Below are 25958 nucleotides of genomic sequence, written 5' to 3' on the forward strand. Positions count from 1 at the left end.
GCTGCCGTTGGGGGTCACTCATACTCGGCACTCGGACACAGATGTCTGGGCCCCCAGGAGGCCCGCGCGTGGCTTCCCTGTTGGCCTGTATTCCGGAAACTCTCCTGTGTCACCTGCTCTTTTCCTTATTATGGACATTATATCATTTTTTTTTTCAAGTAGTTTCTTGGAGACTGGTGCTATGCTAGGGACTTCATTTCTATCTCAAATCAGAACGAGAGCTGGGCTAGTCGGCAGCAGCCGCTGACAGCCGGGGGAATGGATCAAGCAAGGAGGCAGTGCTCTGTCCCTCAAACAGCTGTTTAAATGATGGGGCTCCCGCCCAGATCCCAGAGGGGAGCCCTTGGGCCTGGGTTTCCAACAGGAGAGATCCTAGCTCTGAGCCCGCCTTGCCTTCTTGTCTGGTTTCCTCATCTAGATCCCCAGATGAGGATGGGCGGGGCTAGTTGCTGCCTGGACACGGCTCACAGGGCCATCCAGAAAGTCCTGGACCCCTCACACGTCGTCCCTATGCCTGTGGATGTCATGCAGGAGTTCGGGGCTGTGCCTGTGGGGCCCGTGTACCAGCTCGAAGAGCCTCCCTCTCCCTGGGTGAGCACCTACTTCATGTCCTTGGCCAAGTTCTCTCGTTCTGCTCCAGCCAGACCGTGGCCATCCTGTGGCCCGGGCCCAGATCGGGTCTCCTTTCCCCGGGTATGATCAGGGCCTAGCGCTGCAGCTGGCACCTAGTAGGGCTTCAGAGAACATGGGATGGATGATTGAACAGGGAGTGGCTTGAAAATAACTTCCATGTAGCCTCGTCAGTGCTGTGGTTATAACAGCTCTGTGATGTGACAGCGTGGATGTCACCTCCCTTATATACCAGGGAAAGGGGGCCTTTGTCATGGGCCCGGCACAAGGCAGGACAGGGGCGTGGGTCGCTGGTGCTGGGCACGCATCCCCACCGGGTGCCCTCTGGGCCTTGTGCGTGTGTCATTCCCTTCCCCCTCACAAGAACTGTAGGGACGGTGGTCTCGTCTTGTTCCCATTTCACAGATGAAGAAACCAGGGCCACTCCTTGGAGCTGATGCCCAGATGAGAGCGCAGATTAAGCCCCACACCTGCTGGCCTTCGCAGCCGAGCGCTCCCTTCCGCCCTCCACCTGGCAGGGACAGGGGCGCTGGGCCTCGCCGGGGTTGGCCCTGGGGGTGAGGTTTGAAGCAAGTTCTAGATCCGTTCTGTCCCCAGATCCTGCAGGAGCCCCCATCCTGCTCAGGGCGGCTGTAGGAAGCCCCCGTGGTTCTGGACGGAGAGGAGCGGAGGAGAGCGCCGGAGGGAGAAGCAGCGATGTGTGCAGCGGCCCCTCCTGCTCCTTCGGGAGAATGAGCACCGGGCTCGGGGTGGAGGATGCGTTGGGAGGAGGGGTGACCGGCTCTGGAGCCGGGGCGCCTGGCCTCGGACCCTCACTGCTTTTGTGGCCTTGAGCTTCTTATGTCAGCTCTTGGGGGCTCTGGTTACAGGCTCGTGGTTCAGGAGTAGAGACCCCTGTGCCGCGGGCCAGTCGCCAGGACAGGAGGGCATGGTGGGTGCCCAACGACTGGCGGCAGGGTCGTTGCTAGGTCACCCTGCGGCCTTTGGGGGAGTGGCCTTTCCTCTGAAAAGATGTCCCGGCTGCAGCATCGAACCCAGAGCTGGTCAGAGGAGCGAATGATCAGCCTCAAGGGAGACAGTGAGCCCTATGCCATCGATGGCCCCCGGGCTCTCCGCGAGGCTGACCCGTGGGCCAGGCCAAGTGCGGGCAGGCAGATGGGTCATGGTTGAACATGTTGGTTGGCGAAGGAAGCTTATCCCTGAGCGCCCACTCCGTGCCCCGTTTCCTTCCGTTCTTCCTCCAGCTCGGGAGGCAGGTCCCGTCATTTCTGCGTCACAGGTTTGCACTCGGGTTCCCCCAAACCAGGGACGCACATGCTCTTGCCTCAGGGGGCCGCACCCCCCCATGGCCCACCCCGGGGTTCACCCCCAGTGTGTTCCAAAATGCGGTGCCAGACGCACTCAGGGGTTTTCGTCAGCTGGCGTTTCTTTTTCTTTCTTTCTCAGTTGTTATTTTGCATCAGGGTAAAAAAATGAGAAGAATTTAATTCATCATTAAGAGATGAGAAGGAAGAATGCATAGAAGGGCTACAGCCAAGGAACAGCATGAAACTGGAAGGTGACGCACACAGAGTCCACCGGGCTGGGCCGCGGAGGGAGCCTGGCCGTCCCAGGCCCTGCCTTGGAGAGCTTGTGTGGGCCTGTGCCTGGACCTTCTTGGCCGCCTCGGGATCTTGGGCCAGCTGGCCGCGCAGCAGGTGTCCCCAGGCAGTACCCACGCAGGGAAGCTTCGTGTGCCCACCTGCGCCCCAGCGAGGCAGGGAGGAGGCAGTGGGCAGGCCCGCGCGGGCTCTCGTCCCAGTCCTGGTCCTTACCAGCCGCGAACCGCCTCTGTGAGTCAGGGTCCTGGTGTCCACCTTGGGGACAAGGGCCTGTGTACCAGCTCGAAGAGCCTCCCTCTCCCTGGGTGAGCACCTACTTCATGTCCTTGGCCAAGTTCTCTCGTTCTGCTCCAGCCAGACCGTGGCCATCCTGTGGCCCGGGCCCAGATCGGGTCTCCTTTCCCCGGGTATGATCAGGGCCTAGCGCTGCAGCTGGCACCTAGTAGGGCTTCAGAGAACATGGGAACCTGAGCCAGGTCCCGGGAGCCGGCAGGGCCCGTGTGTGCAGCCTGTTTATGAAGGAAGGGGGTTGGGCTGGAGGCATCTCCTCGGCCTGCCCAGTTCTACGATTCATGTCCTGTTCATTCCCAGGTCGTGAGCCATTCCCAGGCTCAGGGTGGGGGTGGGAAGGGACGTGGAATGCTAAGTGCATTCTGAAAGTGGCAGCCACAGAGGACCCCATGTGTCGTGGGGTGCGTGCGGGACTGTGCTCAGGGGCTCCTGCGTGTGCTCCCCATGTCCAGGAGCTCCTGGGTGGTGGGAGCCTGTCTGTGCATCTCAGAGCCCCATACTGAGCCCGAGCTCCCGGGCTCAGGCCTGAGTGCTCAGAGCTGTGGCAGCCGGGACGTAAACTGCCCCGTGGAGGCCAGCACAGAAGACTGATGTTCCTGAGCGACGTTTGAGAAGCTCCCCGTGTTCTGCACAGTCCTTGGGGCAGAGCATGGTGCTGACCCCACGCCCTGCAGGAACAGAGTGACCCCTCCACACTCCCGAGCTCAGACATGGGCGCTGGGGCTGGGTGTCTGCGATGCTCCGTCGTCTGCCGATCCCCACCGCCTCCTGGCTTGGTTCGTGATTGTTTAGGTCGCTCTTGCAACTTGCAAGAAGTTTATGCAACTTCTACCTGGTCTCTGAGACTTGATCATCTTCCCAAACGGAGACCGTGGCCGCACGATACTCTATCCGCCCATCCCCCTCTTGATCCGGGCCCCACACCACGCAGCTTTGTGGGTGACCCAGTGAATGGGTCGGAGTGACTCCCGCCTGCGGGGGGGCTGTGTTGCTCCCAGACTCCAAAGAAGCCCCAGAGCCTCTGCACCTCTCCGTTGGCCGTGGGAAACGCTGGACGCCCGGCTTGCTCTTTGCCAAGAATACGGCTTTCTCGACATGCGTGCACTGCTGTGCCCCAGGAACTGCAGGATTTTTTCAAAATTTTTCTTATTGTGCTAAAATACCCATGACCTAAAATTCACCATCAATCCAGAAGCACTGAACACTTCACATGGCTGGGCAGACCTCATCACCATCCCTTTCCAGAACTTTCCATCTTCCCAAGCTGGAACCATCTCCGTCGCCGCCTGGAGACCCCCGTTCCACTCTCTGTCTCTCTGAGTCTGACTCCCTCCAGGAAGCACACATGGGCGACTGTACAAGATCTGTGCTTTCATCTGCTCCCTGGGCTCCCAGCTACGAGAGACACCCTGTGTCGGGGCCCGTGTCACCCAGAGACCATGCTGGGGTCGCAAGCGGGCTCTTCTGGCTTCAGAAGTTCTCTGCATTTCTGTCTCCTTCAGTTGTCTGGTCTGTGAGCAGGGCTGGGACCTAAGCGAGAGGTGTTCTTGGGGTCCCCATCTTGAGAGATATGTGTCTCTGTCCCACCAGGCATCTGTGGCCTCCGTAAGGAAGGTGTTGTCAAGGTGGGAAGCACAGGTCCCCAGGTCCCACTTCTTCACAGGGACAGAGCTCCTCGAAGCTCTGGTAGCTGGGGCTGTGTTTGCAGGAAGTCTCCTGGTTTGTGCCACTTTCACGATTTCTCCTGGCAGAGACTTTCCCCAGCGAAGGCTAGAGTCGTTCTGGGACAGCTGGCCCCTGCGCCCTGCTGAGGAGCCTGGACACAGCCCTCTGCTCCGAGGAGCAATATTCCTGGCCAGACATGAAAGGAAAGATTCCAACAGCCCATTTTCTGCAGGCAGCTTATCCCGAGTAAGTGGGAATCCGGTAAAATCCACACTTCGGCCCTTCCCGCTCGTCTGGTCCCACCACCACCTCACGGCAACAGGGTCCGACAAGCCCCGGGGGCTCAGGGGCCCACGGAGCCTGGGCCATGCAGCCCTGGGCTGGGCCGGAGCCCCCAGGCCTCCCGTCCCCGTTCTGCGGAGGCAGTGGCTGGGTTGGAGGGGGGCGGTGGCCTCTGCCCGCGGCGACCGGGCCTCGAGTGACCGAGCTCGGGCTGCAGTGGGCGCGGCCCGTCGGCCGCACACAGGTCCCGTCCTCCTGCTATTTGTCTCCCGCGGGCCGCGGGGTTGGGCTTCGCCTGGACATGCTGTTCTCTGCAGCATCGGGACGGAGTTGTGTAATCCTGTGGCCGCGTGTGGTGTGTGGGACGCTGAGCGTGTGGGCCTCTGCGGGGTCAGGCCAGGTTAAGCCGAGGCCCAAGCCCGTGGCGTGGGATGGGAGCGGCCGGCCCCAGCCCCTCGGCCTTGGGTGAGCCGGAGCGGGAAGCACCCGGTAAGGATGCCAAGGCCCCGGCTTGATTTATGGAGGGCGGAGCCTTCGGCTGTGCCCCTGATGCAGCCCGTTCGGACTCCTGCCCGTCAGGCTGCCGGGCCTGTGCGGCAAACACGCCCTATTCTGAGCACGTCTAGTGTTTCCGGAGGGGCAGTGGGGGCCGATGATTTACGGCACCTCTTCTCTCGGGCCTGGCCAATGCCTCCGGAGACGACGGGAAAACATCCAGACGGGCGAGAAGGCCTTCACGGGGCGGCCCCTGGCCCCACTCGCCCGAAACAGAGGGTCAGGCCATGCCCACCGAGCTGGGGAGGGGGGTGCTGGGCCGATCCGGTCTCTGGGATCGGACAAAACCATCGTGCTGTTGGGGTAGGACTCGGCGCACCAGGGCCTCGCCGCCCGCATGCTGAGACCAGCTCTGACACGCAAGTGGTTCAGAGGGCGGGGCGGTTCGGCGCGCGGGGGCCACACCGGGGCTCCCTGGTCTCGCCATGTGCGCGCGGCAACTCACCGATAAGAGCCAGAGAACACTGGCTTTCCACGTGCCTAAACAAAAGGCAAGGCTCCTTCAGCCCGTGAGCCAGCAGCCAGCCTGGGCGGCGAGCTCAGCTCACACACGGAGACCCGGGCTGAGCCTCAGCGAGGAGGGGCCTTCGCTTGTCCAGTCCTAGTGTGGGGCGCGGGGAAGGACACGCCAGGGAGCGAGGTGCGCACTCCCTAGAGAGCCTCACTGGCCGCGGCCTCCTGGCCCCAGCCCCTGCGACCTCGGACCTGGCCTGGCCAAGGATGGTGCCAGCCCTTGTGGGAGCAAGGAGGGGGCAAGGGGGGGCCCTCCCATGGAGAAGGGACTCTTGGGGGTGTTGAAGGATGACGGGATGAGGATGGTGGTGCTGAGGACAGATGTAGGAGGCGGAAGGAGCCGTGTCTTCCAAGCCTGGAAGCAGAGTGGGGTGTCCGAGGGGACTAGTCGGTGGGGACCCTGAGTGGTCAGCGAGCCAGCCCGCTGCCCCCTTACCAACAGCAGAAGCCACACTGATGGCGGGTGACCACGAGCCTTGTCCCTGAGGTAGCGGAGGAGACAGTGCTCTGATTCAATACTGACTACCCCGAGCCCTGACCCCAGGTCAAGCCAGGGGATGCTGAGAAGGCATTTGAGAAGGACTGCTCAGGCGTGGGGGGGCAGGAGGTCTTGGAGGGCTGGAGGAAGAGGTTTTGCTGCCATCCTGATGGGGAAGTGTTGGGGGGGGGCTAAGGATGCCCCCACCCTCCGATGATGAAAAGGGGCAAGGGGGACTCTGGGAGACAGGAGCAGAGGGAGCTGGCCTGGTGGCTGGGGGGATGGGGCTGTGATGGGGACGGCAGAGGCAGATGCCGCATCCGCCGTGGACAGGCACAGCTGAGCAGGACAAATGGTTAGGCTTTCACGCGTCCTTTCTGTGTGTGCAAGCACGTTGCCGTCGGGGCAGGGAGAGGAGACTGTCCAGCCGCTGGCAGAGGTCAGGGTGCCCTGCTGGTGAGAACAGACTTTGTTAGCCCAAAGGTGAATCGCTGTTCAGAAATGCGTTTTGAATGCATTAGGAGGTTAGGGCGGGATTCTCCGATGGGAGGTTGGTCTGGGAGGAGTTCCTGGGGAACACGGGGCCAGAGAGACTTGGCGAGAGCAGAAGGCTTAGGGCAGAACCAGCGTGCAGAGAGCGGGGTGCCTCGGGACCGCGTGGGCCAGCAGGTGGAACCGGACACACCGTGGGGAGCTCAGGAGCCAGAGTCCCCTCTGTGTCCCTGTGCTAGTGGTTCGTGGCCCAGGAGTCCCATTCGAGGGGCCACGGGAACACCTGGAGGGGCAGGTGGGCAGGAAGGGGTGGTCCTGGGCGCAGCACTGACCTAGCTGGACGTGAGCTTGCCGGGCTTCAGTCTGGTCTGACCATATGGGGTGTTGGGACGCCGGTTCCTGAGTGTCTCGCTCAGGAGGGCAGCGGAAGGGAGACTGTCCACAGACCACCCACGCCGTGGGGAGGGAGTGGCAGCACAGGTGTAACAGACCACAAGTCTGGGGGACTCAGGAGCTCTGACGCCATGGCTGGTCCGACACCCCCTTTTATAGAGGAAGAGGATGAGCTTCTGGAAGGAACGTTTGGGCTCTGTCTCGTGTTCTTCATGACTTGGCATGAGTGGTGCAAGGTTGCCAGGAACGTCGTCTTTCAGGGGGCACGTGGGAGCCCTCTGGCGCCGATTGCTCAGAGGCCTCTAGGCCCCCCTGGACGACGGCAGCAGGGCCGCCCTACCTGGTCAGGTCCGCCCAGCGTCTTCCTCGCTGGCTGCTGTAAGAACCTTGATCTCGGACTCCCCCAACACAGTGCTCTCGCCCTCCCAGCCGCTGACCTGCGTGGCCGGGGAACCTGTGGCACCTGCCCCCACCGTTGCTGTGCCCCGCGTCGGGCTGCAAATGTCACGGGCCCCAGAGATGCAGCCATGAGCCGTGACCTACTCCCCAGGCCCCCAAGTGGCTTCTGACCTTAATCCACCTCAGCGGCAAGACTTATTAATTACCGAGCTCGAGACAGCTTTGTGCCAAGAAGTTCAAAGCGTCTTCCAGTCTTAACCCATTCCTCCCATGAGCGTCCCGGGGAGAGCCGAGGGTCAGGCCGGCCTGTGATGACCGCCCCGCCTCTGTGGGCTACCGCGTGCATGTCCGGAGGAGGCTGGGCTGACCCTGGCGGCAGGGCTTGGCCTCAGAGCCCTGCTGAGTCAACGGCAGGCCTGGAAAAGCAGCCGCGTTTCCTGGCCTGGGCCTGGGGCCATGTTGCCAGTGCAAGCTTCCTCCCTTACAAAACAGCCATTGTCCACAGCTCCAAAGACGCACCCCCCACCACGCCAAGTAAGTGGTTGTCACCATCTACGTGCCAAAAGCACCAGGGCGGTGTGCGCTGAGCTCGGGAGAGGCTCTTGGTCATCAGGGGCCCTCGACGCGCATCATCTGAGCATCTGACCGGAGGCTGCCTTCCCCCACAAGAGGGCGGGGCCCCGGGGCGGCCTGGCCACCTGTGCGGGGAGCGCCACAGCTGGGCGGCCCCCAGGGGCTACCTACCAGGGCGGGGCTTCTCCCCGGGGTGCTCGGGAGGGGGCCCACTGTCCGAGGCAGCTGGACGAGGAAGAAACAAGATGTTCTTTCCCCCGCCTGTGTTGCCCCTGTGGCTCTCAAGGTTCTACATTGTTTTTCGTGTTCAGCCTCGTTTTCGTCCAAAAACTTGGTAAAGCTGGAGAAGACTCTTAAACCTTTTTTTTTTTTTTTTTTTTTTTTTTCGTAAACAAGTGTGCTTTTCTGGCCAGATGTTTCTTTTTTCCTGGTCCTTACGGGGCTGTGCCATTGAGCTGTCCGGCTGAAACTGAATAAATCTTTGTTTTACAGCTTCTTTGGTCCTTTACAACTAAGGACCTCAGGAAGGAGTCAGATCTTTTAATCCTTCTGGTCTTAACCTTGAATGACCTCGCAAATGCACTGTTAGCTCCAGAATCTTAGAGATATTTTTGTCGCTGGCCTGAGGGCACACGACCCACGTCCGGGACCCTAATATTGGATGAGTTCATCGTGCCCGGAATGTCATAACCGGCCATCGCGTGCCCCAGCAGGTGCTGGGAAGATCAGAAAGCATCTGTATTTAAACCGACGGCGGGTGCGTTTTGCACCTTAGCGGCGACGGAAGGACACTCGCCGGTCTCCAGCCCCGGTTCAAGCTGAGCCCGGTGTGGAGGGAGGCTCAGCACGGCCCGGCCCCTCGAGGCTCCCCGTGGGATGACACGGCAGTAGGTGAAAGCTTGAGGGAGGGTGAAATGTTTTCATGGTTCCGGGAGAGCGGGCTCATGTCAGCTATTTTTACTTCTCAAAGGACCCTGGCAGAAGGACAGCCTTGTAAATGCTGTTGTCAGCCATGCAGCTGTGGCCAGGCACCGCGCGCTCCAAGGGCAGGAGAGAGCCGGAGAGCGATCCGGGCCCGTGTTTTGGGCAGGTTTTCATCTGGGAGGAGAAAACATTATTGCTCAATCTTGGAAGTTGGGTTTTAGACCCCGGCGGACCATCAGACCGCAGGGCTGGCTTGGGCCTGGCTGCGGGTGAGGCAGCAGGGCGGGGCAGTGCCCACGGAGGGCCTGAGCCCCTCTGCTTGTGGGGCCGCCCCAGCAGCCTTGTTCTGCCCCTGCCCTGGGCCACAGCACTGCACGGACGTCTCCCTAGAAGGGTCGGCAACACTTACCCACGTCTCCTTCCTTCTCCCTGCAAACACACCACGCTTTCCCCGTCCGCCTCCTGCGTGGGTGATGCTTCTGCCCTCCCTGTAACTCACCACTGCCCCACATCCCCTCCACTCCTTCCACATTGAAGCCGTTGTCAAGTCATCGACTCTGCCTCCGGAGCATCTCCATCACAGCCTCCTGCTGGTGCGCTCCCCCTCGGAGCTCTCTCGGAACAGCATCTCTGTCCATTCTGTGGACGGCCTTTCCTGAAGTCGGCCCCAACCGTGGCACGCCACGCTCATCAGGGGCTCCCCATTACCACGGACTTGGTCCAGTCACCTCCCGCATGGCTTCAGGCCCTTTGCTGTGCACTAAACTCCTCTTTATGGACACGAAGTCGGCTTCATATGCCTTAGGACCCTGGCCACACCGGACCCTGGCCACACCGGACAGGGGCTCCTGCTCCTGCTGTCCCCACCCCTGTCTTCACCCCCTTTTATTTCTTCCACCCGGGGGGGACCCTCCACTCCGACCCTCCAGAGCGGCTGAGAGAGAGAGAGAGGAGGTGGCTCTGGACACGGGGGATGGAAAGTGATGTCGGGCCTGTTCAGTTCTGAAACAAGAAACATAGAGTCCCAAGGAAAGCCAAGGAAGATATTTTGATGGGGCCCCTCTAAGGCATCTGCGCAGGGGGCCGGAACATGGCAGCCCTGAATGGCAAATCTCTACTATTGTACCAAGTGCCTTGCAAAGAGGATGCCCCCACCTCCTATCTGAGCCTCGCCCTCTGCACTCCCTCACCCCGCACCCAAGACCAGAGGCCAGCCCTCTTGGCTGAGGCTCCCCACCCAGCAGGCTCCCAACAGCCGCACATGGAAGAGAGGCCCCGTTAGTCCCTGCAGCCTCCAGCGGCCTGCCAGCCGACCACGGACTCATCAGGGAGCCCAACCCAGAACAGCACAGCCAGCCCGCGCGATGGTGAGCTTGGCTGTTTCAGGCCACTCCGTGTTGACGTGGTTTGTTAAAGAGCAAAGCTGATGGTGCAGGACCACTGATGGTTCAAAGCAGAGTGTGAGCTCACGGTCCACATTGTGTTCCAGGGATCCTCCGGGGATGGGCCCCTGGGCCTTTATTTTATTTTATTTTATTTTTAACAGCAAAGTACAAGTAACATAGACGCTACCATTCTAACTGATTTCAAATGTATATTTGAGTGGCATTAAGCACATTCACAACGTACAGCAGTCACTCCTGGTTCCAGACCTTCGTCCTCGAAGGAGAGCCCCGTTCGCGAAACACTGTCCGCCGTCAGCTGCGCTCACCGCCGGCCCCAGTGCTAACCCACTTTCCGTCCCCATACATCTGCCTGTTCCTCCTTTCACATAAACGGAATCACACAACGTGGGCTTGAGCAACTGGCTGCTTTTTACATAACACAGCGAGCTCAGGGTTCATCCGCATGGCGGTGTGAACCAGTAATTTATTCCTTTTTAGTGGCTAAAGGGCCGCAGTTCCCTTGCAGGCTCTCCCGTCTGTCCCCTCATCGATCACGTGCTCAGGGATGGTCCTGAGGCGCTGGGGACCGCTTGAGGGGTTTTGCCTCTTTCCCTCCCCCGGGCACCTGCTGAGCTTGGGCTCGATCTTATCTGCATTCTCGACACACGTGGCATCTGAGGATCAGAGATGTTCGCCACACAGTCAGAGTCCTCCAGCTGGCCGGGGCGGCCCAGAGATTTGAACTGAAGGAGTTTTGTTCCCGCGTTGGGGAAGTCCCGCTCAGAGGTTTCCAGAGAATGGAGGACATTGGGTGACAAAGCACCACTCACGCTCGGCTTGCCACCATTCGGGACAATCTCCACTAAACTCTCTAAAGTCCATTAGGCCTTAGCAGCAACACAGGTGTATTATTTAAGATGTTGGTATTTTTTTCTGATGATAAAAATACTACACTATGATCCGACGAGGACTACTAGGTATTTACCCAAAGAATACGAAACTTCAAAGGGATACATGCACCCCTCTGTTTCCTGCAGCATTATCTGCAACAGCCAAATTAGGGAAGCAGCCCAGGTGTCCATCAGATGCAAAAGTTGGGGTAGACACATGGGATGGACTCTGCCATCAAGAAGAACGAAATCCTGCCATTTGCAGTGATGTGGATGGAGCCAGAGAGCAGATGCTCAGCAAAATAATTCCGAGAAAGACCAATACCATATAATTTCACTCATATGTGGCATTGAAGAAACAAAATAAATGAGCAAAGGGAAAAAATAAGAGACAAACCAAGAAAGAGGATCTTCAGTCTAGAGAACACATGGATGGTCACCAGAGGGAGGTGGGCGCAGGGCAGGGGAAGTAGGTCGTGGGGATGAAGGAGGGCACCTGTCGTGATGAGCGCGGGGTCAGGCACGGACGTGCTGAATCATGGTACTGTACACCTGAAACTAATACTATGCTGTACATTAACTGGAATTTAAGACAAAAACACGGTACCTACTCCTAAGAAATTCAGACAAATCAAGCGTGAAGAAGGTGAGACCTACTGCTACAAAGAGAAGCGGTAGGGGAGGTGGCAGGGGACTCCGAAGGGGCAAGTCTCTCACAACATAATTGGAGGGGGTGATGGGATGGCGTCGTGTCCAGAGATCGGTTGTGAATATTACTTGATAAAAAAACAAAACAAAACAAAAAAACCTCATGACTTTAAGAAATCGACAAGTCCACTCTGATGTCCATGCATCAAAACCGCCCTGTAAGAGTTGCAGGGTTGAGGCGGACACACCGATGGCCCCCAGCAGGGAAGGAAGACCGTGAGAGCGAGAGCTGCCCTCCAGCTTCGGCACGGCTCAGGAAGAGGAAAGGGAGCCAAATGTTACTTTTCAGTTTCTAGGTGCCAGGCACCTTGCTTGAGGCTTTTACAGGGAGCGTCCCATGAGGTCTCCCCAGCCGTCTCTGAGGTGGGTATTTCCAGTTGCAGTAGGGAGGTGAGCTTTCGTGTTAAGAGGCTTTCCATCATCATGGAGCCTGGGACTGCAGCCCGTTTCCCGAAGCTCTAACCCTCGCTGTTCCTGAAGCTTTTCCGCCTTCTCCCCAGGTGAACACCTTGTTGGCTGGGGCACAAGGCTGCGTACGGATTGGTCCTCATCCCGCATGAGAAGTGGAAAAACACAGCTCAGAGATTGTGTCCTGCTCACGGTCCCCACAGTAGCTTTACTTGATGTTCCATGAACGTCAGCATCTTGTTGTCATTGTCTGAGTTTCAGTGGTTTTTAAAATGATGTCCAGTCTTTGGCCCCATGAAATGCCTTCCTTGACTGGCCCTTGTCTGATTTTTATTGAGTTAATTATATGTGCACATGCTGAAGCACAGATAGATAAAGAAAGCTTATCACAGAGGCAAGGGCACATGGTAATGAGTCAGAGGAAAAGTTGGTGCACGGACAGATGTGTTGACTGGTTCTTAGAGCCACCAGACCTGAATTCCAGCACCCAAAGCAGAGAGAAGACGGTGCATTCACAGGACAGTCAAGCTGCTTTCCCTATTTGTTTCCCTTCGGCCCTGGCGATTCTCCTCCATGCCACTGGATGGAAAATCTGGAGTATATCCAGGGCTACCAGGTCATGGTTCCACTGACCAATCAGGAATCCCGGCAGGCCATTTGGCAGAAGGATATGTGTGTGGTTGTAGAGTTGGGCAGGGTTGGGGAGAGGTTGAAACTCTTGCTCTGTATCATAAGAAATAGGCAGGGCTTTCTGCAAAGGCATAGCAGTTCACAGAGCACCAAGGAAGGGAGGGATCCTAGAGGCCATGGAGAAAGGCCGTTTATGTGGGGATGATGGTAGGCACAGAAGGAAGAGTCATAGAGCCCCACGGAGGTGCATGTGGCTTTGGTTAGCCATTGGGGTGTCCATCAGCTATGGGTGCACTGGATTTCCTCAAAACTGGATGATATACATGCACATTTTCTGTCTTTCTTTCCATCTTTTCTTTCTTATCTAAGTCATACTGTTGTGGAGCTGATGGAATTTCTGACCCAACATATTTCCATGAATTAAAAAAGAAAACATGGGAGAATTGCCTCTATAAAATATGAGCTTAAAGTAGAGATGCATCCCACAGAAGTCATGGCAAGAGTAAAGGAAATGAGACGTGAACTTGGAGAACTCAGGAAAATGTGCGACAGACAAGTATGGCCATTACCAGATATGAAGGGCACAAGGAGAAGACACTGCCAAAGCTGACAACGTAGAAAGGTATATGGACGACAGGACTGAGGGGAGAGTGGACAACACAAAATGGAAGCAAATAAGGCATTTAGAAGGATTTGAGTATGGGAAGGTGTAAAGAAATATCTCAAATATTTGTACCCAATGAGACTGAAGAACAAAGAGCTAAGATTATGAGAGAAAAAGAATTTAAAAATTATGATTATAACCTAAGAAACATTTTTAGAAATAAAAGGAAGACCTGAGTCTACAGGTTGAAAGGAAATATTGTGTCCCAAGGGAGATATATACAGTGGTAAACACACAGGCATTCCTGATTAGAGGCACTAAATTTTAAAGACAACACAGGAATTGAGGAAAGGGGATCAGGTTAGGTGAGAAACCTAGAAGGGGAAAGGCATCCATGGGGAATGCTCTGAAAGTCATTTTATACCTAGCCAAACTGTCACGTGAGTAGAGAAGCAGCAGACGCTACTGAGTGGGTAAGGACTTAGGAGATATGGTTCATGTAAGCCTTTCTTGAAGAAGTTACTGGAGCTAAAACATTAGCTAACCAAGGGAAAAGAGAAAAGACTTGGCTCTGGGCATGGAATCCACTTAACTCTAGGGTTAAGTCATAAGAAGGTGATGAAAATATTCCAGCAGAGAGAGAAAGTGAGCCGTGTGGGAGAGGAGCGGGGAATGTCTGGAGCAGCAGCCTTCGGGGGATGTGGAGAGACAGTTCTGGAACACAGGTGGACTTGCCTTCAGGTTGGGGCATGAAAAGTTCATCACTAGAAGTAGGGGTGAAGACTGAGTGCGTGGGTGTGGTGCTGGCATGTGGTGGAGGCGAGCCTGGCCGTGGTGGAAGATTTCTTCTGGTTGCTTCTGCTTGCAGTGTCTGCTGGGCTGAAGGGAGAAGGCAGAGGGGCCAGTGTTGGAGGAACGAGCAGAAGGCAGGAGAGAGTCTTTTCTAGTCGTAGTGTCTCATTTATTGTTTCCCAAATTATATCTTTCATTTCTAGAAGTCCTTTGGGTTCTTTTTAAGCTTTGCATGGTCATTCCTCCCCCAAGCCCTTTTTTCTTATCTTTAGGAATGGGTCCTTGTTTTCCCCACACATGTCCTATGTACCTCTCCTGCACTCTCCTTGTACAGATTCTGGCGGCCACAGGTCTCAGGGTCTACGCCATGCTGTCTTTCCCACTGACTGCCTGACATTCCTTCAGGGTGACCTCCTCCCCTCTTTGCCTTTGGCCCCCAGCTGTTCTGGGTTCAGTTCACGCCTGTTCCTTTTTTACTGGGGTGGGGGTACGGGTGTTAGGGGTGGGCACTGGGCTTTAGAGATTCCACTCACTTCCTGTGTGTCCTGCAACGCATCAAAAAAAGGTTTCTCCCGTCTTCTTGTGTAGATTCAGGATCCGGCTGTTTCCTGGAGTCTTAAAGAGGTGAAAGAAGAAAGCCAGCTTTCACTTTATACCCTGGGAACCTCGTACCAGAGCGATGTAGCACCCAAGAAGGTAAATAAGCAGAACAGTCTGTTCAAAAGGACAGATGTAAGCAATTGTGCACCATCGATTGACAGAACACCGAGTCATGCGTCTGGGCCCCTGCGCTAGGCAGGCTGTGTGGGATATTGGAACCCACAACCTTCTCCTCCGGGTTGCACCACAGTGCTTATGGGTACACCTGGCTCCTCTGTGTCTGTGCCTTCGCTTGCCCTGTTGCCTTTTCCTGAAACAGGCCTTTCCTTGTTGGGCCTCATCCAGGGTAGCCCACTTCCTAAAATCTCGGCTTAGCCCATCTCCTCCAGGAGGTTTTCCTGATCCCCCCATCCCCTCTTTGCCTCTTACTTCCTCTCTGTTCTCCTAGATCTCCTCCACCCCCTGTGGGCTCCCCGGGGGCCAGGGTGGAGCCCTCTCATCTCCTTTACCTTCAGCTGGTATAGGACCCCACAAAGGGCAGACACACATCTTTTGGGGAGGAATGAATTGGAGTATCCAGAGGACTTCTGGTTCCTTTCCAGTCTTGCCCACCTCAGATACTCTCTGGCATTTATGAAACAATTGCCCACAAAAGCAAAGAACTGACTCCGGAGAGGCGTGCGTTCTGGAACTCACCCGGCCCAGGGAGTCCGGCTTCCTGGCATCCAGAAGGGCGTTGGCAGGTGCTGTAAGCCAGATCCCCACGAGGGTTCCTCTGGCGATGCTGATCTGGGGACTGATGGGAATGTGGGGGAGAGAAAGGAATGCTCATGTAGGAGGGACTTGTGGTTACTGGGGGCAGGGTCAGATGGGGCTGCATTCAGCCTTTCTGGAACCTACCGAGGGACTCCATCCAAAAGGGGAGATACTGCGTGAGTCAGCTCCGTTCTGGTCAAAAGCTTGGACCCATTGACGTGGACTTTTATCCTGTTTGGCATCTCAGGGAGCAAACAAGGGATTATTAAAATTGTATCTGCCCGTCCTTGTAGATGATCCTTACTGCAAAGGCTGGGTGTGGCCTAACCTTTTCTGTATTATCTCCCTGTGGGGTCTTTGGAGGCCAGTCGTGACCATGGCTACCCCACAAGACCCCCATTCCCTCCTGAGCTGGAAGGGGGAAGGAAGATATATTGGGACTCATTTGGAGATACTGGATGTTCACTGCTCTGTTCCCCTTTACTGAGCTGCCCGAGAGGGGGTATCTGGAAGAGATGGAGGGTCATGCTTTTGGGTTTCTGGACCTTTACCCTCGCTGTGTCTGTGTCATCCAGAAGGAAGCCTCGTTCCTGCCCTTGTTTGGGACCTGTTCCTACCCCCATGCTTGTTATTTATTCACCAAGTGTTTTTCTGGGACCACGCATTGTGCTGTGAACAGAAGCTATGGGACGAGTTGTCCACAGTGTCCTGGGAGTGACCCACAGGACGGGGCTTAGATTAGGCTGATCATGAGTTCTGGTCAGAATGCGTCCCAGATCCTGACTCAAGGGGGAGCTGACTCTTGAGCTGAGTTTCCTCAAATCCACAGCTGTTAACTGGGCAAACAGGGGTGGCTGGGGGGTGGGAAGGGGAGGAGAAGCTCGTATTAGTCGAGTCTGTGGCATAGACAAGGTGGGGTCTTGCAACACCCACAAATATGCCAAGCGGGCCCCAGCCGTGTCTCTAAAACCCTAGTTTCCTTCCTGGAGACTATTTCTTACTCTTCAAAATGATCAACGCATCACTAGTAAACAGAAGTAGAGAGGTAAGTCTGAAGTTCTGATTTGTAGGTTTATTGAAATACAACTGAGTTATAATAAACTGTTCATATTTAGCGTACACAGTGGATGAGTTTCCACACGTCCCCATCCCCATGGACAAACGGGGATGACCACAACCGTCACCTCCTAAAGCTTCCTTGAGCTCCTTCACTAATCCACTTCTCCACGCTCACCTACCCTCGGATAACCACTGATCTGCTTTCTGTCATGGCAAATTAGTTTGCATTTTCCAGAATTGCTTGTAAATGGAATCATCCAATATGTGCTTTTTGTCTGACTCCTTTCACGCAGAATAAGTATTTTGGGCTTCATCTGTGTTATTGTGCGTGTCATGATCGTGGTATCTCCCCTGCCAGTTAAGTATTATTTTGAGTACCCACAGCTTGCTCCTTTTCATTGCTGAGTCACATTCTGTTGTATGGCTGTGCCGCAATTTGGTTACGCATTCATCGGCTGATGGGCATTTGGGCTGTTTCCAGATCTTGACTCTTCCAGATGAAGCTGCTGTGAACACTCGTGTCCCAAGACTTTGCAGGGGCATAGGCTTTCCTTTCCTCTGGGTTAGTGCCTAGGAGCGGAATGGCTGGGTCATACGGTACACATATGTTTAACTTTTTAAGAAACTGCCAAACTGTTTTCCCAAAGTGGCTTATTTATTTTTAGAGTCCCACCAGCTGTGTTGAGTTCCAGAAGCTTCCCCATCTACCTTGGGACTTGGTGTGATCAGTCTTGTCTTTCCTCTTTTCATTCTCTCTCTCTTTTGACATGTGGCACACGTGTTTAATTAGTCGTTGCATTTCTTCTTTTTTTATTGAAGTATAATTACCATACAGTGTTATGTTAGTTTCCAGTGGACAACACAGTGGTTTGACAATTCTCTACATTACTCAGGGCTCCCCACGGCAGGTTGGGTCACCACCTGTCACCGAACAACGTGATTACGGTATTATCAACCACGTTCCCGGTGCCGTACCTTTCATCTCCATGACTTACTAGTTTTAATAAATTTAAGTTTGTGCCTCGTAATCCCCCTCACCTGTGTCCCCATCACCCACCGACCTCCCCTCTGGTAGTCACCAGTGTGTTCTCTGGACTTATGGGTCTGTTTTTATTTCTTCATTGGCTTTGTTTTTTTAGATTTCACGCTTAAGTGAAATCATATGGTATTTGTCTTTCTATGACTCATTTCACATAGCACTATATCTTCTACAGGTCCATTTATGTGGACATATAATTAGTTCTTATTTTTAACTTAGTCATTCTAGCGGGTGTGCTGTGGTATCTGATTATGGTTTTATTTTGCATTTCCATAATAACCAGTCATGTCGAGCATCTTTCCAGGTGTTTACTTGCCATCTATATGTCTTCTTTTGATAGCGTGTGTAATCAGATCTTCTCCTTAATTTTTTTATTGGTTTGTTAATCTCATTGAAAGACAAGTGTTCTTTATATATTCTAGATTCGAGTGCATAGATGGATCCATGCTTTCTAGATATTTTCTCCCAGTTTGTAGTTATTAATTAATAGCTGTTAATTACATAACACTCTTTTCTTTTTCTTTTTTTTAAAGATTTTTATTCATTTATTTGACAGAGAGAGATCACACGTAGGCAGAGACACAGGCATAGAGAGAGGAGGAAGCAGGCTCCCAGCTGAGCAGAGAGCCTGATGCGGGACGTGATCCCAGGACCCTGGAATCTTGACCTGCGCCGAAGGCAGAAGCTTAACCCACTGAGCCACCCAGGTGCCCCCATAACACTCTTTTCAAAGAGCAAAAAGTTATATTTGGATTTCGTCCGATTTGTTTTTTCTTTTATGTTTCATACTTTGTATAGTATTTAAAAAATCTTTGCCAAAGACCACTCGGATTTCCTCTTATATTTTCTTCTAGAAGGGGTATAATCTTTGCTCTTACCTTTAGGGCTATGATCTATTCTGGGTTACTTTTACGTATGGTATGAAATATCAGAGTTCATTAATTTTTTTAACTTTTTATAGGGTTATATACTTTTTCCAGCATTAATTATTTTAAAAATAGTCATTTCTTCACTGTCTTACCTTAGAACTTTTGTTGAAAATCAGTCAGTCCATTTCTGAACACTTTTTTCTGCTGCACTGACCTGTGTGTCTCTATATATGTTAATATGAAACTGTCTTGATTACAGTATCTTTGTAATAAATCTTAAAACTAACCAGTTTAGGGTTAGGCTCTCTGACCTTACTTTTTTTTCCCCTGAAAGTTGTTGTTTTGTGTGTGTGTGACTAGTCTTAGTTTTGTATTTTAATATAAACTTTTTAATTAGCTAATCAATTTCTACAGTAAACCTGCTGCGCTTTTGATGAGGATAATATTGAGCCCATACTTTAATTTGGGAATGACTGACATCTGAATAACATTGGGTCTTCTGATCCACGAACGCTGGACTCCTCTCTATTTAATAGGTCTTTATTACTCTCAGCACTGTTTCGTTTTCAGTGGTATTTGCACTTCTTTGATCAAATCTAACCCCATGCATTTAATCTGTCTTGATGAAATACATGATTTTATTTTTTTAAATTTCAGTTTCTTTTTTTTTTTTCTTGGTAATATGTGGCAATAACAATATATTTTTATCAACCTGTATCTGGCAAGCTTAGCCAACTCGCTTATTAGTTCTAGTGGCTTTTTTTCTTTCTGGTAGATTCCTTAGACTTTCTATATAGATGATCATGTTGTGAACAAATATGGCAATTTTACTTTAACTTTTTCAGTACATCTTCTTTTTATGTCTCCCCTTTGCCATACTGCATCAGCTAGAATTTCTAATACAGTGCTGAATGAAAGTGATGAGAACAACAGCAAGAGCCAAAGTGGTAGGAACAGACATCCTTGTCTTGTTCCTGAAACTGGGGGAAAGCATTCAGTTCGCCGTTAGTGACATTCCTTGTAACTTTCTTGCAGGTGCTCTTTTTTGTGTTGAGGAATTTCTTCTAATTTTAATTTGTGGAGAATAATCGCAAGACATGACATCTTAGATTTTGTGAAATGAGTCTCCTGCATTTATTGATGTGATCATATGTCTTTTCTCCTTTATTCTGCCAATATGATGAATTACATTGATTTTCAAATGTTAAATCAACTCTGCAACTCCTTCATAAACCCCATTTAGCTATGATATATTATCCTTTCTGTATATTGTTGGATTAGACATGCTCAATTTTTAAAAGAAAATTTGCATCTCTGTTCGTGAGGGATAATACTCTGTAGCTATCTTATAATATCATATTCTGGTTTTGGTATCAGGGTAATGCTGGCTTCATAGTATGAGTTGGAAAATGTTCCCTCTTTCTTAGTTTTTTGGAAGAGTTTCTGTAGAATTAATTTTGCTTCTGTCTTCAATGCTTGGTGGAATTCTCCAGTTAAGCCATATGGGCCTGGGATTTTCTCTGTGAGGAAGTTTTAACTACAAATTCAATTTCTTTAATAGATATAAGGCTAGGCCATTCAGATTATCTATTTCTTTTTGAGTGAACTCTGAAAATTTATGTCTTCTACATAATTTCCTCATTTCGTCTAAGTTACTGAATTTAGTCATATAAAGTTGTTCATAACAGTGTCTCGTTATTATTACTTTTTGCCTGTAGGATTTGTAGTGATGTCTCTCCTCGCTCTTGTTTATGATATTGGTAATTTGTTTCTTCTATTTCTTTTTCCAGATCTCCCTGGCTAGAGATTTAGCAACTTGGTACATCTTTTGAAATACCTCGTGTTTGGTTTGGTTGATCTTCTCTATCGCTTATTTTTTCCCTATTTCATTTATTTATAATTATCTTTATTATTTCTTGTCTCTTGCTTACTTTGAATTAAAATTTATCTTCTTTTTCTCATTTTCTAAGCTAGAAGGTAAGATCATTGTTTCAAGAACATTTGACTTGCTAATTAGGTGGTCAGTGCTATAACTTTCATGGTAAGCCCTTTTAGCTGCATCTTACACATTTGGACTTGTCATGTTTTGATTTTTCTTCATTTCAAAATACATTCTAATAGTCTTTGTGACTTCTTCTTTGACATGAGTTATTTAGAAGTACATTACTTAATTTCCACATATTTAAGGGACTTTTTAAGATATCTTTCAGATACCAATTTCTAATTTAATTTCATTGTGGCCAGAAAATATTCCTTATATGACTTGAATTTATAAAAATTTATTCTTTTTTTTTTGGTCCCAGAATAAGATCTACCTTGGTAAATGTTTGTGTGCACTTGAAAAGAACATATTCTTCTGCAGTTAGGTAGCATATTCTATGGATCTCAAATCAGACCCAATTGGCTTATAATATTGTTCAGGATTTCTTTGTCCTTACTAATTTTCTGTGTACTTGGTCTATCAATTATTAAGAGAAGTTTCTGAAGTCTCCAATTATAATTATTATGTCTTCTTGATGAATAGACTCCTTTATTATCGTTAAGTTATTCTCTTAATCCTTGGTAAAACCCTTTGTTTCAAAACCTACTTTGTCTGATATTAATATAGCCACTCCAGCTTTCTTCTGATTATTCTTAGAGTGATATATTGTGTATCTATCCTTAACTCTTAATTTATCTGAGTCTTTTTAATAAAAGAAGGTTTATTTTAGACAGTATGTAGTTTGTTTTTGCTCTTTTATTCAATCAGACAATCTGTGCCTTTTATTTAAAGTGTTTAGGGCATTTATATTTGATGTGATTATTGATGTAATTTGAGTTTAAATCTGTTATATTGCTTTTTTCCTATGTGTCCCATATGCTCTTTGTTCTTTTTTTCCTGACTTCCTTTGGATAAATTGAGTGGTTTTTATTATTTCAATTTATATGCTCTGTTGGCTTATTCACTCTACCTCTCTTTTTTTAAATGGAGGTTGCTCTAGGGCTTAGAGTATAGATTTTTTTTTTTAACTATAAGGAAAGTATAGTCACCTAAATTCCATTTGCTTTAATTTTAAAGCTTATTCCCATTTTTGGATTATACATTGTATTTTTTATGTGATGAATGAGGCAATATCTCAAAAGCTTAAAGCATATGCATCTCACACTTTAAATGACTAATGCAGGGGCACCTGGGTGGCTCAGTTCATTAAGCATCCAACTCTTGGTTTCCACTCAGGTAATGATCTCATGGGGGTGGGATTGGGCCTCACATTGGACTCTGCACATTGGACAGTGCAGAATCTGCTTGGGATTCTCTCTCTCCCTTTGCTCCTCCCCCACTGTGTGTGCCCACTCTCTCTGTAAAATAAAGATATAAAATCTTTAAAAATAAATAAATAAATGACTGATGGTGAATTTTTGAAAGTTTACTTTTTCAAAGTATACTTTATAAGTTACTGCAATCTATCTTCAGACAATATTAGAATTCTTCACATATAGTGTAACAGTCTTACAGAGCTGTGCTTCTGTTTCTCCCTTTATAGTCCCTGTGCTAATTACTGCCATGCCTTTATATCTATCTGCCTTTTAAACCTCTCAGCGTACTGTTACTATGTTTACTTGAAAGACTCAATTATCTTTAAACATTTTTTTTAGATAGGAGAAAATGTCTTTTGTATTTACCCATTAATTACCATTTCCAGTGCTCATCTTTTTTTTTTTTTTTTTTTTTTTGGTAGATAGCCCAATTGTTGTTACCATTTTGTTTTCTGCTCAAAAGACTTTATCATTTCTTATAGTAAAGGTCTGTTGGTGAAGAAATTCTTCAGCTTTTATATGTCTGAAAAAGTCTTTTTAATCCTTATTTTTGAAAGGTATTTCCTTTTCTGGGGAATGACTCTAGATTGACAGTTTTTAAACTTTTAGATATTACTGTACTGTCCCTTGGCATGCATTGTTTCTGATGAGAAATTGGCCCATGTACATATCTTTGCTCCTCTGTACGTTATGTGTGCTTTCTTACTCTAGCTCCTTTTAAAGTTTTCTCTTTATCACTACTTCTTTGATGTACCTTGCTATAGTTTTATTCATACTTCTCATATTTGGGGTTCATTTAACTTCTTGTATTTTGGGGTTTGTACTTTTCACCAAATTCGGAAAACCTTCAACCATTATTTCTTCAGATCTTTTCCTTTCCCTCCTTCAGGGACTCCGGTGAGTGTATTAGAACATTTGAGTATTTCCCACTGCTCACTAAATGCTCTTCAGGTTTTTCGCATCTTTTTACCCTGTTGTTTTGGATGGTTTCAGCTGCTATTTAGTCTTCAAGTGTGCTAAATTTTTGTTCTGTAGCGTGTAGTCCAAGACCTCATTTTTAAATTTCTGCCAATTCCATTTGTGTCTTTTAGATATATTCTGCATATCTTTTCAACATGCTTATGTTCTCCTCTACCCTTCTAATGTACAAAATCTAGTTACAATAACTACTTAATACCCTTTTAAATCAGCTCTGTTATCTGTGTTATTTCGGGGTATGTTTCTATTGATTGCTCCTCCCCCCATTATGAGTCACATTTTCCTGTTACTTTGTATTCTTAATAATCTTTTAATTGGAGAGAGAATTATACATTTTATTTTGTCGGCTGTGATATTTTTATATTCCTTTACGCACTCTTGAGCTTTGTTCTTAGAAGCAGTTATGTTTCTTGGAAATAGCTCAATCCTTTTGACCCTTACTTTTAAGCTTTGTTAGACAAGACCAGAATGGCCATTAGCATAGGGCTAATCTTCTTGAGGCATTATCCTTCCGAGTATTCTTCCTGATGCCCTGTGTATTACAAGGTTTCTCTGCTTTAGCAAGCATGCTAGCGATTTCTAGCTTCAGAGATAGTTCTGCATCTCCTTTCTGGTGACTCTCCCCGGGCCTCACATGTGCTCGCTGACAAGCATTCACCCAAAGTCTCCTGGGGCCCCTCTGTAGCTCTCTCTTCCACCAACTTGCTTGTCTTCTATAGCTCTTTCCTCTCTCAAAAGCTGCCCTGAAGTTCTAGCCTCCCAGGCCTCCCTGGATTCTCAGCTCCATCTGCTCAGATGAGGGACAACCCCAGACTCTCTTCAGGCTGCCCCTCCTGCCATGCATCCTGAAAATGAAGCAAACTAGGGCAATTAGAGGACACATCTCATTTATTCCCATCTTGCAAGGATCACTGTTCTGTGCTGTCTGTTTTCCTACATCTGAAAATTATTTTTTTATTTTTTAGTTGTTTTGTCTGGTTGTCATTTAATGTGGAAGGGTAAATCAGGACCCCATGACTGTGTTGTGGCCAGAAGCAGAAATTCTACATAATATATATATATATATATTTTTTATTGTGGTAAAATATATTTTTAAAAATCCCACTTTGGGATGTCTGGGTGACTCAGTCAGTTGAATCTCTGCCTTTGGCTCAGGTCATGTTCCCAGCATCTTGGGATAGAGTCCCATATCCAGCTTGTTGCTCAGTGGGGAGCCTGCTTCCCCCAGTGCCTTCTGCTTCCCTTGCTTGTCCGCTAATCACCCCCCATCGACAGATAAATAAATAAATCTTTAAAAAATAATAATAATAAAATATAAAATCTACCACTTTAACCATTTTAAATACGCAGTTCAATGGCGCTAAGCACATTCACACCGTTGGACAGCCATCACCACCATCCGTCTCCAGAACTTTCTTTCATCTTTCCAAACTGAAACTCTGTCTCCACTAGGCACTCACTCCTCATGGCCCCTCCCCAGCCCCTGACACCCACGTCCTCCTTCTTGTCTCCAGGAGCTTGACTCCTCTACCTCAAGTGGGTAAGTGGGATCACACAACAATGTCTGTCTTCTGTGACTGGCTCGGGTCACTCGGCATAATGTCCTCCAGGTTCATCCATGTTGCAGGACATGTTGTGTGTCAGAATCTCTTTTTCAAGTGTCAGCTGAGTGCTATTCCCTTGTGTGGACATCCCACAGTTTGTGTATCCATTCAGCTACTCATGGACATTCGGATGGTTTCCATCTTTTGTCTACGGCAAATAACGCTACAGGGAATGTGGTGTGCGGGTACCTGTTTGAGTCCCACCTCCAATGCTTTGGGGTACATGTCCAGAAGAGGAATTGCTGGGTCATATGATAATTCTGTTTAATTTTTTGACGAACCACCAGGCTCGTCACAGCCACTGTACCATTCTCAGTTCCCACCAGCAGCACACAGAGTTCCGATGTCTCTACATCCTTGCCAACACCTCTTCTTATTCTTTTTTTTTTTTTTTGAGTAGTAACTGTCACAGTGGGTGTGAGGTGCGTCACACACGTGCAATCTCTAAACTTTCTTCCGCAAACGTGGCAGAACAGCCTCTAGTAAAGCGGGCCGGGTGGATGAGGGTCGGGGTGCTCTCCTGGGTTTAGGGGAACAGAGCTGAGTCCTGCATCCCCTACATGACTTCTAACTCAGCAAACGACAGGCTTTCATGGCCGCCTCCGTCTTTGGCACCCACCACAGCGCCCAGCAAGCCCTAAGAACTCTGTCAGTGTTGTTGGTGGGAGGAACGGTAATGGGAACAGCAGGCAGCTTTGAGGACTCTGTTGTCCAGTGTGTGGCCACAGCAAAGGAGGTGGCACGAAAGGGGTGGCAGATGGGGCTGGGACATCCCCTGGGGCCAGGCTTCCCAGGGCCTTCAACGAGAAACTCAGGATCTTGGTCTTTCCTCCGGGAACTAAAGGAGGTTTTGGAGTAGGGGATCTGTCTGGCCAGACGTATGGGGTTCACTCTGACCACAGCAGTTGGGGGGGACATTCAAGGAGAGACTCCAGGAGACCAGTGAGAACACGACGAGTAGAGAATCAGGTGGCTATGAGCAGGTAGACAGGCGAGCCTCCTATCCATGCTGGCCGGCCCTGGCCCCAGAGACCCTGTCTCCCCGCACACAGCAGGTGCAGGAAATGCCGTCCCTGCTCGGAAACTCACAGATTATACGAAAACAGGCTAATGTGTGAGAGGGGAGAGGAGCCTTTCTCAGCCTAGGCAGAGAGCTCTGGTTTCTAGAATCTGTGAAGGTGTTAAAAGGAATTTCTCAGAAAGTGTAGTTGCTCATCTTGGGAGCCCAGCAAATGAGGAGGATGAGATTATCTCCGCTGCTGAAAATGTGTTCATCGGGTTTCGGGTTTCCCTGTGTCCTCTCCCTACAGGAAAATGACAGCTTGACACCGTAGAAAATATGGAGTTGAGGCGCAGAAGAGCTCCACTTGTCTTTCACGGCGGTGCTAATGGCTTCTTCTGTTCCCAGACTCGTGTCTGCCTCTGGGTAATTGGCAAAGACAGATGTGCCATCTATCATAAAAAATTAAAAACACGAGAAGTAAATGTGAGTTATAAGTATGTGATTATTATTTAAATGAAATAAACCTTCAAATTTCAGAAA

At 50.2% G+C, this 25958-nt stretch overlaps 1 long non-coding RNA gene across 2 annotated transcripts; it reads left to right on the plus strand.

Moving 5' to 3' along the window:
* Nucleotides 1-4867: 4867 nt before the first annotated feature.
* On the plus strand, nucleotides 4868-25958 carry LOC122893523. 2 transcript variants are annotated; one of them, XR_006381641.1, is made up of 3 exons: nucleotides 4868-4958; nucleotides 14802-14909; nucleotides 25726-25958. It is a non-coding gene; the product is annotated as an uncharacterized LOC122893523 (long non-coding RNA). The 2 variants fall into 2 exon arrangements; XR_006381642.1 differs by lacking the exon at nucleotides 4868-4958 and adding an exon at nucleotides 13271-13439.

The sequence above is a fragment of the Neovison vison genome, chromosome 13 (genome assembly GCF_020171115.1).
Source record: "Neovison vison isolate M4711 chromosome 13, ASM_NN_V1, whole genome shotgun sequence".
Lineage (NCBI taxonomy): Eukaryota > Metazoa > Chordata > Mammalia > Carnivora > Mustelidae > Neogale > Neogale vison.